Here is a 12206-nt window from a genome sequence, read left to right as displayed (position 1 = left end):
TGTTTAGTTATATTACCTCAATTTTTCAATATTGTTCAAATGAATATCAAATGTCCATATGTTTGAATATGTTGAAGAAGACAAAGGTTTTCATAGGGTGTCCTAATTTTTTCTCATGACTGTATATAACTGTAACTTGAATATGTTTTGGTAAACAGCTAAAATAACAACAATTGTGTCAGAGTCCAAATATACAGTATATGGACCTAACTGTACATCAACTACCAACCCTCCAAAACAATGACCTGCCAGGCAGCTCTCTCACCTCTCTCCATCATTAGGTAACTGGAAGCAGATGGCACACCCTACCAGTTGCTGGAGATTGGGGGTGGCTGGGATTTGCTAATCCTTCCCCCATATGTGCACAGTCTACTGCCTTTGTCTGTACAATCCCTCAAAACCCCATACCATTCCCTATCTGGCAGATTACCCACCAGTGTGTTTTGAGGGCACATTGGTGATATCAAGCAGGCAATGTGGGTCACATGACCTCATTCCATATCAATTTGACTGACTGGATCATATCCTGAGTGTCTGCGCTATGCTCTGGTTCCATGCCCATGTGACCGGGGGTTGGGGTTCGGACAGGGGAGGCTGGTGGAGGCAGAAATCGGAGGACAGGCTCATTGTAATGCTTGGAATGGAATGAGGAATGGTATCATGTGTGTTTGATACCATTCCTTATATCATTTCATGCATTACAATGAGCCCCTCCTCCAATTTCTACCTCCACCAGCTTCTCCTGGCCCATATGCCTGGGGTGTGGGGGTTAGGAGTGTTCTGTCTGATCACTGAGTCAGTTTTGCAGAGGATGAGATGGTTATCGATGTGTATATGAAGGGATGTGTGTGTGTGTGTGTGTGTGTTTCAGGCCTGCAGGAGGAGAAGGAGCTCCTGGAGGCCCGCTGCAGGGAGGTGGAGGGCTGAGCAGGAGTGCACCCTGGGTGAGATGTGCAAGGAGATCAGCCACTAGGGGACGCTGGTGGGAACGCTGAGAACCAACCTGAAGGCCCAGGAGCGCTGTTTCCTGGAGGAGCTCAATCGCTGCAGCCATCACTCCACTGTGCTCAACACGGAGCTGCAGAAGCAGACGGAGGCAGCCGCTTACCTCTCCTTCCAGCTGCACACCACCAGGCAGAAACTCCACCACCAGAGACTGCAGCTGTGTGTGCACTCACGGAGCGCGCGCCACACATTTAAATTAATTAATTAATTAACTAATAACAGTATAATTGTCCTTAATTTGACTGGATTCATTACAGTAGCCTATAATGTGTTCATAATCTCACTCTGTGTGTTTGTATTTTAGGACAATAGTCATATTGGATGTCTCGAAGGCAAAGAAAAGAGTTTTACTAAAAAGACATTTGAGATTGAGAAAGGAAAGTTTGGTTTTGAGGTGTGATTGTTACGCAGGAATGTCTGAAGAACCAAATGACGGCACACAGAGAGGGTTGTCGTGGTTAAGCCCGAAGGTGTATTTAATAACAAAGAATAGGGAGAGGGGTCGGGGAGAGAAGGATAATCCAAGGGGGTCGTCGGGGTCCGGTCCAGGGGTCGTTAGTGGGAGGTCCAGTAGCTGAAAGGGGTTGGGGGTCGAAGTACAGGTAGGGGCTAGGTCCGTGGAATGGATAGACGAGGGTTTTGGAGGGGCACAGGAGAACAAGGTGAGTCACAAGGGGAAGACAAGACACAAGGAATTAGCAAGGATACTCTGGAGGGCTAAAGCGTCTGCGGGTCCCGTGGAAAGTTGTAAGCAGGTGATTGGCGATGGGTTGCAGGTGCGCTGATTGGGAACAGGGAACAGGTGCGCTGTCGACTGGGGGCTGGACGCTCCAGCGATGATCGCCGGGGCCTCAAGGTGGTGCCAGAGGGTTGGTTAAGAGGTTGGTAACAGTGATACCGTAATCTCTAATCATTTTCCAACAATGTATTAATACAACACTACCAAATAAAGAAAAAACACTGCATGGTCTGTCAAAATAGGACCTTTATTCACTGAAACAATTTGTGGGTTCCTCCAGTCCAGGGGTTCAGGTGCAGGGTACAGCAGAAAAAAAACTAAAAGAAATAAAAGTGTGCTTTAACAGTGAGAACATTTTCTTGTTGCCATTCCATTTCACTTCTTAGGACCTTTATTCACTGAAACAAACAAACAATTATACTTTCCAATCTAGGATTTATTTGACTATATCAAATGGGTAAATGCACATATATTTTTGAAGAGCAGGAGTTGCTGATGGAAAATAATCTCTTAACGACCAGATCCCACCAAATGCACAGTCTGTGAGAAACAGACTCAGCTATCTTGTCTTGACTACCTGTTCACTCCCTCACCTGGCTGCTGTTTATTTCCTCTGGCTCTGCCTCTCATATACTTTCGTACATCCATCAATGGAGAGACATACATTTATTTGGGCTATGCATGCATGCATACATGCATGTCTTGGCCACTTCAAGTGAATCGTGAGAGACTGCAATGTTAGCTAGTTAGATGACATTTCAGTAATTTTTTGCTAGTTTTAGTTAGCTTGTCAAGATCAATGTTTTTGTTGCTGCATAGCTAGAGGTGACGTTAGCTACCTAGCTACAACACAAGCTAGCTATCTAACAAAGACTAGCAATGACTGAAATGTCAGCTAGCTAACTCTATAGCTAATGCTGCATCGCTAACAATTTTTTTTTTTGTGTACAGTCCATTATGTGTTCCCTACGCAATTCAGAGGTGGCGCTTTTAACTGTTGGGCCACAGTAAAGGGTCAATAATTGTTCGTATGACATTGCTTATGGTTGAAACTCACCTGATATGTATACTAGAAGTGTTGTGTAGTACAGTGGTAGTGAAAATCATGTTTAGCCTTTGATTTTTTTTGTGTACAGTCCATAATGTGTTCCCTGTGCAATTTAGAGGTGGCGCTTTGAACTGTTGGGACACAGTATGACGCCTGCGATTGGCCTGGTGTTGAGACCAGGCCGAAGCCCGCTGGAGGACGGTGCGCACCTGCCTCCAGGTGCGACAGCAGCGGCTGATGCATGCGCCCACTGGAGCAGCTGTGGCCATGCGGCCTTGGGCACGTACTGCCTATCCGGCGGTCCCCCACCGGGGTCGGGTTCGCGGCGCGTCTCACTACGGCGTCAATTCCCCAAGAGACTGGGGCCAAGATGACGGCGCTGAGGAGGATCGGGGGGGTCCGGCGTCCTGGTGGAGACGGTCGCGAGGGATCTTGGGGGACGAGGGGGCTGGCCGTGGCTGTTGCAGGTGTTACCCCAGCGGAGGAGCTGGCCTGACGACCAGTCTATGTAGGGATTGTGGGTAGACAGCCAGGGGTGGCCGAGGACGAGAGGGCAATCAACTATGTGGCACTGGATCAGTTCTCTATGCCTCTCTCTTACCAGTGAGACATCTCCCCGCCTCGTGCCCTGAAACCACCCGGGACGTGTCGAAAACCTTCCGGAGTTTCTGCGTAAACAGGAGAGCGTTGGTGCAGGCCGGTGTCTGTCTCTCCCACTCTGCGGTGGCCCAGGTCAGGGCTCGACCCGTCAGCAGGGTGATGATATAGGCGACCCAGACTTGCTCGGTGGGGAAGGAGGATGGCTGGAGACTGAAGACCAGGGAGCACTGGGTGAGAAACTCCTGGCACCCCTCTGGTTGTGCCAGGTGCATCACCGAAGGGGACGAAGGAGCCGCTGGGGGAGCCTCTGCCCCGCCACCCCCCTGGGCTGGGGGTTGATGTGTGACTGACAGGTGTTGAACTGCGGTGGTCAGCTGGCGCAGGTTATTGGCCATCGTCTGCAGGTTCTGCTCATGACAAGCAAGAACGGCGTCTTGTGCCGCTAGAGCGAGACGGCATTGATCTGCATCCGCTGGGTCCATGGTGACTGAGTCTTCTGTAACGTTTAGGTATAGTAAGCGGACCCAGGTGTAGATAAAGGGAGGCAGACGAGTAGGTAGCGGAACCAAACAAAAGTAATGTACTTAATGAAGTGCAGACAAAACAGGATACAAACACGGACTGAAGCTATGAAGTGATGTTTATTTTTCCTGAGTGACACTTAGAATGTTATTTTACCACAGGGGTACCCCAATCCCATGCTCTCGGGTAACCAGGCCAGATTTACTGGTGCCTTGCCAACTGATGTGGACCATGTCATGGTTTCTTGTTTATCTCTGACTATAAAATTTACTGTAAACTCTTTGTGTGTGCCACTTCCCTGCTGCCCATTCTCCTGGACAGTAGTCTAGTGTCCCAAGTCGACTTGACTAATAAATTGTCTTTATTCAACTTTCAATTTGAGTATCTACCTTCTTCCATGCGTCATTGGATATTATTCTTCAATATCAGAAACATCATCATTACAATTGGCGTCACAAACACGATACCAGTGAACGGCGAAAGTAACAGGTGAGCTGACTTTCATTTGTTACACTTATGATTTTCTGTTTACCAAGAATAAAAGCTGTGCTGGAAGAATTTTAAATTGTTTCTAAAAGAAAAATGGGGAAGATGATGTGATATTGAAATGAAAAAATTCTAAATTGATGTAGAAGGCGTGAGATAGATATTGGATTTATAAATTTGAATCAAAATACAATTGAATTGGAATGTTGGACAATCAATAACGATGTGTTTGTAGCGGATTTACTAGTAGAGCTGTATTGTGTGTATGGGCGAGGCCCCTTTAAGATTAAGTCGCAGTTGTGACGAAGTGGTCACATATTATTTAGGCGCCTGTGGTTTGAAAAAAGTGGTTAGTGGGGTAAACCGAAATTAAACTGGTTGTAAAAAAACTGGTTGCAAGTTTCTATCCTTAACAAGCTATTGGTAAGTCTTAGGTTGAGGTAGATGGTTTACGAACAAAAAGATTTATTCGCAGTGCGCAAAATAAGACTAAACTGGAAAGCAGCAGGTTTATGAGGAAAATTGATTTATTTGTAATGCGCAGGTGCGCAAAATAAACAAGTTGTAAACTGTAATGCAGCCAGATTACGAGTAAAAAAATATGTATTCGTTATAAAGCGCATGGGCGCAAGAAAGACAAGATGAAAGCTGTAATGCAGCAGGTTTACGAATAAAAAGGTTTATTCGTCGTAAAGCGCAAGGGCGCAGAATAGGATTAAACTGTAAAGCAGCAAAGACATTTTGGGATGTCTTTGCTGCTGAAGAGTAACACGCATGAGCGCAGGATAGACAAAGTGACAGAATAAAAGGACACAGGAACGTTTTAGCACGATAGAGAGAAGCATCAAAACATCAATATTGAAACCCAACGTCAAAACATCCTATCAACAATAAAGAAATGTATTTGTGAAATAAGCTCGAAGTGAAAGTTTGATTCAGACAACAACTTTCAAACAATGCATGCATGCATTTTCAATCATGGAAAGTCAATTGAGCAAAAATGAGGCTTGTAGACCAATTACTATCAAAAACAAGTGTGTGGTTTGCCACGCAATGAAAGAAAAACAATGATGAAATTATTGAAGACAAATCCACATTTAAAACATGTGCCAACAAAAAACATTGATCAAATGTCATCTCGGAATGGATGCTGACCAAACTAGGACTCTTCTATGTGGAACCATATCTGAGCGATCTAGCAGAATGGACAGATAACCAATATCCTATGGATGGGAGTTTTGAAAAGGACAAATTGCGCATGATTATATTATGGAAAACAAATCCATCAGTAACCCCAATTGGGATTTGCAATATATGAAAGAGGTGTACAATGCTTGGAGTTTAATTTCTCCCCAGTGGCCAGGAAACATTATCAAGAAAGAAAAACGGAAAAATCAAAGAAATGTATACATTTGGCCATGGAACAGAACATTGTAAATTCCGGAGATCGAAACACAGCTGAGAGCGCTACAAAACCTTCAGAATCAATAAAACTAATGATCCAAAATACCAGCAATAATTATCCAAAATTACCTCTAAATTTAGAACCCTCAGCTTATAGTGTAGATGCAGATGATAGTGAAGATATTTATGTATGGTTATTCATGGAAGAGATGAAGCCATATGAACACAGAGCCAAAAAATGTGAACCCAAAGTAAGTGCAACATACAGTACCAGTCAAAAGTTTGGACACACCTTCTCATTCAATGGTTTTTCTTTATTTTTTTTAATTATTTTCTACATTGTAGATTAATACTGAAGACATCAAAACTATGAAAGAACACATATGGAATTTTGTAGTAAACAAAAAAGTGTAAAACAAACCAGAATACGTTTTATATTTTATATTCTTCAAAGTAGCCACCTTTTGCTTTGATGACAGCTTTGCACACTTCTGGCATTCTCTCAATCAGATTCATGAGGTAGTCACTTGGAATGGTTTTCAATTAACAGGTGTGCCTCGTCGAGAGATAATTTGTGGAATTTCTTGCCTTCTTAATGTGTTTGAGACCATCAGTTGTGTTGTGCAGAGGTAGGGTTGGTACACAGTTCTATACAGTGAATAGCCCTATTCGACTACTGTTCTAATCCATATTATGGCAAGAACCACTCAACTAAGTAAAGAGAAACGACAGTCCATCATTACTTTAAGACATGAAGGTCAGTCAATCCGGAAAATGTCAAGAACTTTGAATGTATCCTCAAGTGCAGTCGCAAAAACCATCAAACGCTATGATGAAACTGGCTCTCATGAGGACCGCCCCAGGAAAGGAAGACCAAGAGTTACCTCTGCTGCAGAGGATAAGTTCATTAGTTACCAGCCTCAGAAACCGCAAATTAACAGCACATTCAAGAGTTCAAGTAGCAGACACATCTCAACATCAACTGTTCAGAGGAGACTGCGTGAATCAGGCCTTCATGGTTGAATTGCTGCAAAGAAGCCACTACTGAGGAAGAACAACAAGAAGAAGAGAATTGCTTGGGCCAAGAAACACAAGGAATGGACATTAGACCAGTGGAAATCTGTACTTTGGTCTGATGAGTCCAAATTTGAGATTTTTGGTTCCACCCGCCGTGTCTTTGTGAGACGCAGAAAAGGTGAGCGGATGGTTTCTACATGTGTGGTTCCCACCGTGAAGCATGGAGGAGGAGGTGTGATGGTGCTTTGCTGGTGACACTGTTGGCGATTTATTCAAAATTCAAGGCACATTTAACCAGCATGGCTACCACAGCATTCTGCAGCGACATGCCATCCCATCTGGTTTGCGCTTAGTGGGACCATCATTTGTTTTTCAACAGGACAATGACCCCAAACACACCTCCAGGCTATGTAAGAGCTATTTGACTAAGAAGGAGAGTGATGGAGTGCTGCGTCAGATGACCTGGCCTCCACAATCACCCGACCTAAACCCAATTGAGATGGTTTGGGATGAGTTGGACGGCAGAGTGAAGGCAAAGCAGCCAACAAGTGCTCAGCACCTCTGGGAACTCCTTCAAGACTGTTGGAAAACCATTCCAGGTGACTACCTCATGAAGCTGATTGAGAGAATGCCAAGAGTGTGCAAAGCTGTCATCAAAAGAAAAGGTGGCTACTTTGAAGAATCTAAAATATAAAACATATTCTGGTTTGTTTAACACTTTTTTGTTTACTACATAATTCCATATGTGTTCCTTCATAGTTTTGATGTCTTCAATATTGTTACAATGGAACGTCTGAGGAACCAAATGACGGCACAAAGACAGGGTAGGGTTTAGCCCGAAGGCGTATTTAATAGTAAATAATCATAATAAGGAGAGGGGTAGGGGAGAGAAGGATAATCCAAGGGGTCGTCAGGGTCCGGTCCGGGGGTCGATAGCGGGAGGTTCGGGGGAGGGGGAGAGAGCCGTGGGATAATCCGTAGGGGTAGTCGTCGGGGTCCGGTCCAGGGTACGTAAACGGAGAATCCAGTAGTAGAGAGGGGTAGGTCCGTGGAAGGGTTGACGAGGGGGTCAGAGGAAGACGAGGGTTCTGGAGGGGCACAGGAGAACAAGGTGAGTCACAAGGGAAAAGACAAGACACAAGGAACAGCTAGGAAAACTCAGGAGGGCTAGAAGCGTCTGCGGGTCTCGTGGAGAAGTTTACCGTAAGTCACAGTACGATCTGGCACTGGAGTGAAGACCGGGCAGGGTTCGTATAGGGTGCTGATTGGGGATCGGGTCCAGGTGCGCTGTCGACTGGGAGGAAGATGCTCCAGTGATGACCGCCGCGGCCTCGAGGTGGTGCCAGAGGGTTGGTTAGGAGGCGGAACCATAACAAATATTAATCTACAATGTCGAAAATAATAAAAATAAAGAAAAACCATTGAATGAGAAGGTGTGTCCAAACTTTTGACTGGTACTGTACATCTTCCGTAAAGTCAGAAGAAACACACCTGAAATCAAACAATGGCGTAAGGAATATAGTGACTTGATGTTACACAACTGCAATACGTTTTTTCAGACGACAGAGAGAAAATTCAGCGGGAACACAAAGCGCATAAAAAATTTAAATATGTTAGAGTACATGGAAGGTGAATTAAAAAAAACAAATGCATTTGTTTAAGTGAGTTAATCATCTATCCATCAGTCATCATAAGAAAAATTAATCAATGCTTGGACCAGGGGCCATTGGCAGTCACAATGCTAGAAGCAGTCACAATGCTTTTTTTTTTTTAACAGGAGAGAAACTTGTACAGAGGGGTAGTGGGGATGAAGAGGTCTTTAGGAGGGACCGTTAAGATATAGCCTGAAGAGATGGGTCTTCAATCTACGGCAGAAGATTGGTAGTGACTCTGCAGTCATGACAGCAGTGGGAAGCTCGTTCCACCAGCGGGGCGCCAGGACAGTGAAAAGCCGTGACCGAGTAGTGCGGCTGCTGCATCCACATAGAGGCGGCGGTGCCAGGCGGCCAGCCGAGGTGGAAGAGCAGAGTGATGGGGCAGGGGTTTGGGGGCTGACCATTGCTTGCTGCCCGGTAGGTGAGCACCAGGGTCTTGAATCTGATGCGAGCTGCTACCGGGAGCCAGTGAAGGGTGCGGAGGAGGGGAGTGACATGGGAGAATTTGGGGAGATTGAACACCAGACGGGCGGCAGCGTTCTGAATGAGCTGCAGAGGCCTGATGGTGGAGGCGGGGAGACCAGCCAAGTGTTTGGACCAAAAGTTGTGCTGCTTCTCTGGTGAGGAATGGACGTATCCTTCTGATGTTGTAGAGCAGCGGTATTCAATTAAAACTGCAAGAGGTCTAGTTCCTAAAATTTCCTCCCAGCAAAGGTCCGGACCTCTAATTTGCGTCCACCTCTATTTCTATCAAATAACATCAACAACGTACATTTCCACATCATTTCAACAATATTTAATTGTCAATTTTCAAAATTGGATACTTTTAATATACAGACACATTGAACTTGTTTGGCACTTGGATGGATAACAAATAGCAAATAGGTCTTTACCATAAATAAAATTAGTCCCAGCATAATGAACTTAAGGCCTATATTTCAAGTACAAAAAACAAACAGGACCATATTTCTTCTGAAGAAAATAAACTTAAAGAAAAAAGTGTCTCTTAACCCTCGTATTGTCTTCACTTTTTGGACCCTTTGGAAGTCTTCGGGTCAAATTGACCCGGGACATTATTGGGGCTTTAAAAGCAATACAAAAATACAAATTTCCATTCAAAACTCTTTAACATATATTGTCTTTATCTCAATTCCAAACAATATAGATAACATGTATGATTAATATTTGCAATTAATCTCTGCTAGATCATATTTAACAGTGGAAGTGTAATTCGTTTTTTGTGATAAAGTTATAATTTATGTAAAAGATCTGCTATAATAAGGACTTGGGTGGAATGCTTATCTCTGAAAAGTTGAAATGAAACAATGTTTTCATTGATGTTTATTATTTTTGAGGAGATATTCTCATTTGATTTTCATCTTTATCTTATTATAATCAAAGCTGTGAAAAGCAAATACAGGTGATGAACGACAATAGAAACACGAGAACCAAACTTAGATTGATTTAGTCACTGGATATGAAATACATCTCTCAAAAATGTCTCCAAAATAATTTGAGATGATTTACAATAAATAGAAACACAAAACATGAACGAAATGCTTTATTCACTGTCAATGAAATACAGTACACTGAAAAATACATCTTTCAAGCAATTCTGAAATAATATTGGATACATACAATTTGAGAGTATGTGTACTACAGACTTTTAGCAGTTTCTGCATGTGGTTTGTGTCTTTGAGTCCTTTGAGGGTTCACACACCTCGCTGTGCTTCCTCTTGTTGCCACCAGCTGCAATCTAGAATAATGAAAATACTTTATTAGTTCAGGATTTTTTTCCCACCACATCTTCTAATAGTCAATTTCAATTTGACCCACATACATACAGAGATACTCAGAAACATACACACACACACACACAGATACATGCACACATAAACAACAACAACAACAACAGGACACTTACTTCAGGCACTGGAGGTTGTGGTTGTGTGGGTCGTGCAGGTGGGACAGCAGGAGCCTCCTCCACCCTCCTCACTATGGCTAGAGAAGCTGGGTTCCTGGGCACATGTTGTCTCCTCTGTATGTGCGGTGTCACCAGTGCTCATAAGCATCACATTTTTGCCCTTTTTGGGTATGTAGGATACCAGGGCCATGTTGGCCGTAAACACAAAGTGGGAGGAATGGACTGGCCTGTTCTTTACAGTTAGAAGCTGAGGTGGGAGCTCTGTCTTATTTTTTCTGACTGTTCCACCCATTGTCAGCTTTCTTTTGAGAAGTTCCTGTCCCGGGCTGTACGATGTGAAAAAATTATCCCAAGTGATGTTGTGGCCACTGAGGCCCTGTGACATATCCAGTACCACCCGTGTTCCCTGGTGTCTCTCAGGGTCTCCTCCCTCTGGCTTCCCAGAATGTTTTGTAACAACATTGTGCAGATTCTGTGTGTGTGTGTTTGTATGTGTGTGAGTGAGTGTGTGTGCATGTTTCTGTGAGTCTGTGTGTCTCTGTGTATATGCGGGTCAAATTGACCCGAAGACCTTGTGAAGGACATAAATGTGTAGGGGGGGTGTAGCATGTGCACTCAATGATTTTTTTTTCTTTGACATGTTCTTCACAGTAAATAAGCCAAGGCCATGGAGTTTCAGGTTGAAAAAATGTTTCCTTGTATATTTTTTCTTCAAGTAAAAATTTAAAACGGGTCAATTTGACCCGAAGACCACACAAGGGTTAAAGAAAAAAGTGCAAAGTGTTTTAACTTCCTTTCCTGGCACAATGAATGTAAGTCCTACATTTCTGGTGAAATAAAACAGGCACAATAAGGCCTACATTTCTGGTAAAATAAAATAATTTCTTCTGAATAAAATGTGCCTCGTTTAGAAAAAGTGCAAACAGAGCTTTGAGCAGCCCCCTTTTCTCTTTTTTAACATTCTTTTCTCTCTTTCCTAGTGAGAGAAATGTGCCAGAGACTGCCCTGCCAGCATTTTGAAGAAACTGACCCTGCTGCTTTCTGGCTTCAGACTGTGTCTGAGACTGTTCTGAATCTTGGCTGGAATGGAGTTAGTGCCATTCGCATGCACATGTGCAGGTGCTCATTGGTGAGCCTGGAACGGTACTTGTTTTTAATGATGTTCATAGTCGAGAAAGCTGATTCACAGCTGTAAGTCGATCCAAACATGGTCAAGGTGTGTAGTGCTACTTTGGTTAGACCAGGGAAAACAGTCTCAGACACAGTCTGAAGCCAGAAAGCAGCAGGGTCAGTTTCTTCAAAATGCTGTTTTAGCACAACATTTGCTTGCAGATCAGTGAGCTCTAGCTGTAGAGATCCAGCATGCGCCCACTTGTCGGTCTGTGTCACCTCCTTAGAAAATTATCTGATTTCTCTGATGAGGAATGGATTCTGGATTAGCAGGAGGAGCTGCTGCCCAAGGCTGAAGCTGTCAAATCGTTGACTGAAGTTTCTAATCAGCTTGTCTATGAAGACAACATATGGAGAAACGTCTAGATCACCCCGAATCTGCTCCTGCACTTTTGGGAAGTGTGCACACTCTCCTTGAATATAAGCTTTGAAAATGACCAGCTTCCTCTGGAAAGAGCGGACAGCTGTCATCAAATCAGAAACTGAAGTTTTCTGACCCTGCATCTTTAAATTGAGCTCATTAAGGTGTGCTGTGATGTCAACTAAAAAAGCAACCATATCCATCTTGTGCTCATCTTGCAAAAACATTGAAAACTCTGTTGCTTTCTGACTCTTGAGCTGCTGTAAGTAATCTGC

Source organism: Argentina silus (assembly GCF_951799395.1).
Source record: "Argentina silus genome assembly, chromosome: Y".
NCBI lineage: Eukaryota > Metazoa > Chordata > Actinopteri > Argentiniformes > Argentinidae > Argentina > Argentina silus.
The sequence above is the reverse complement of the archived record's forward strand: the minus strand, read 5'-3'. Positions refer to the sequence as shown.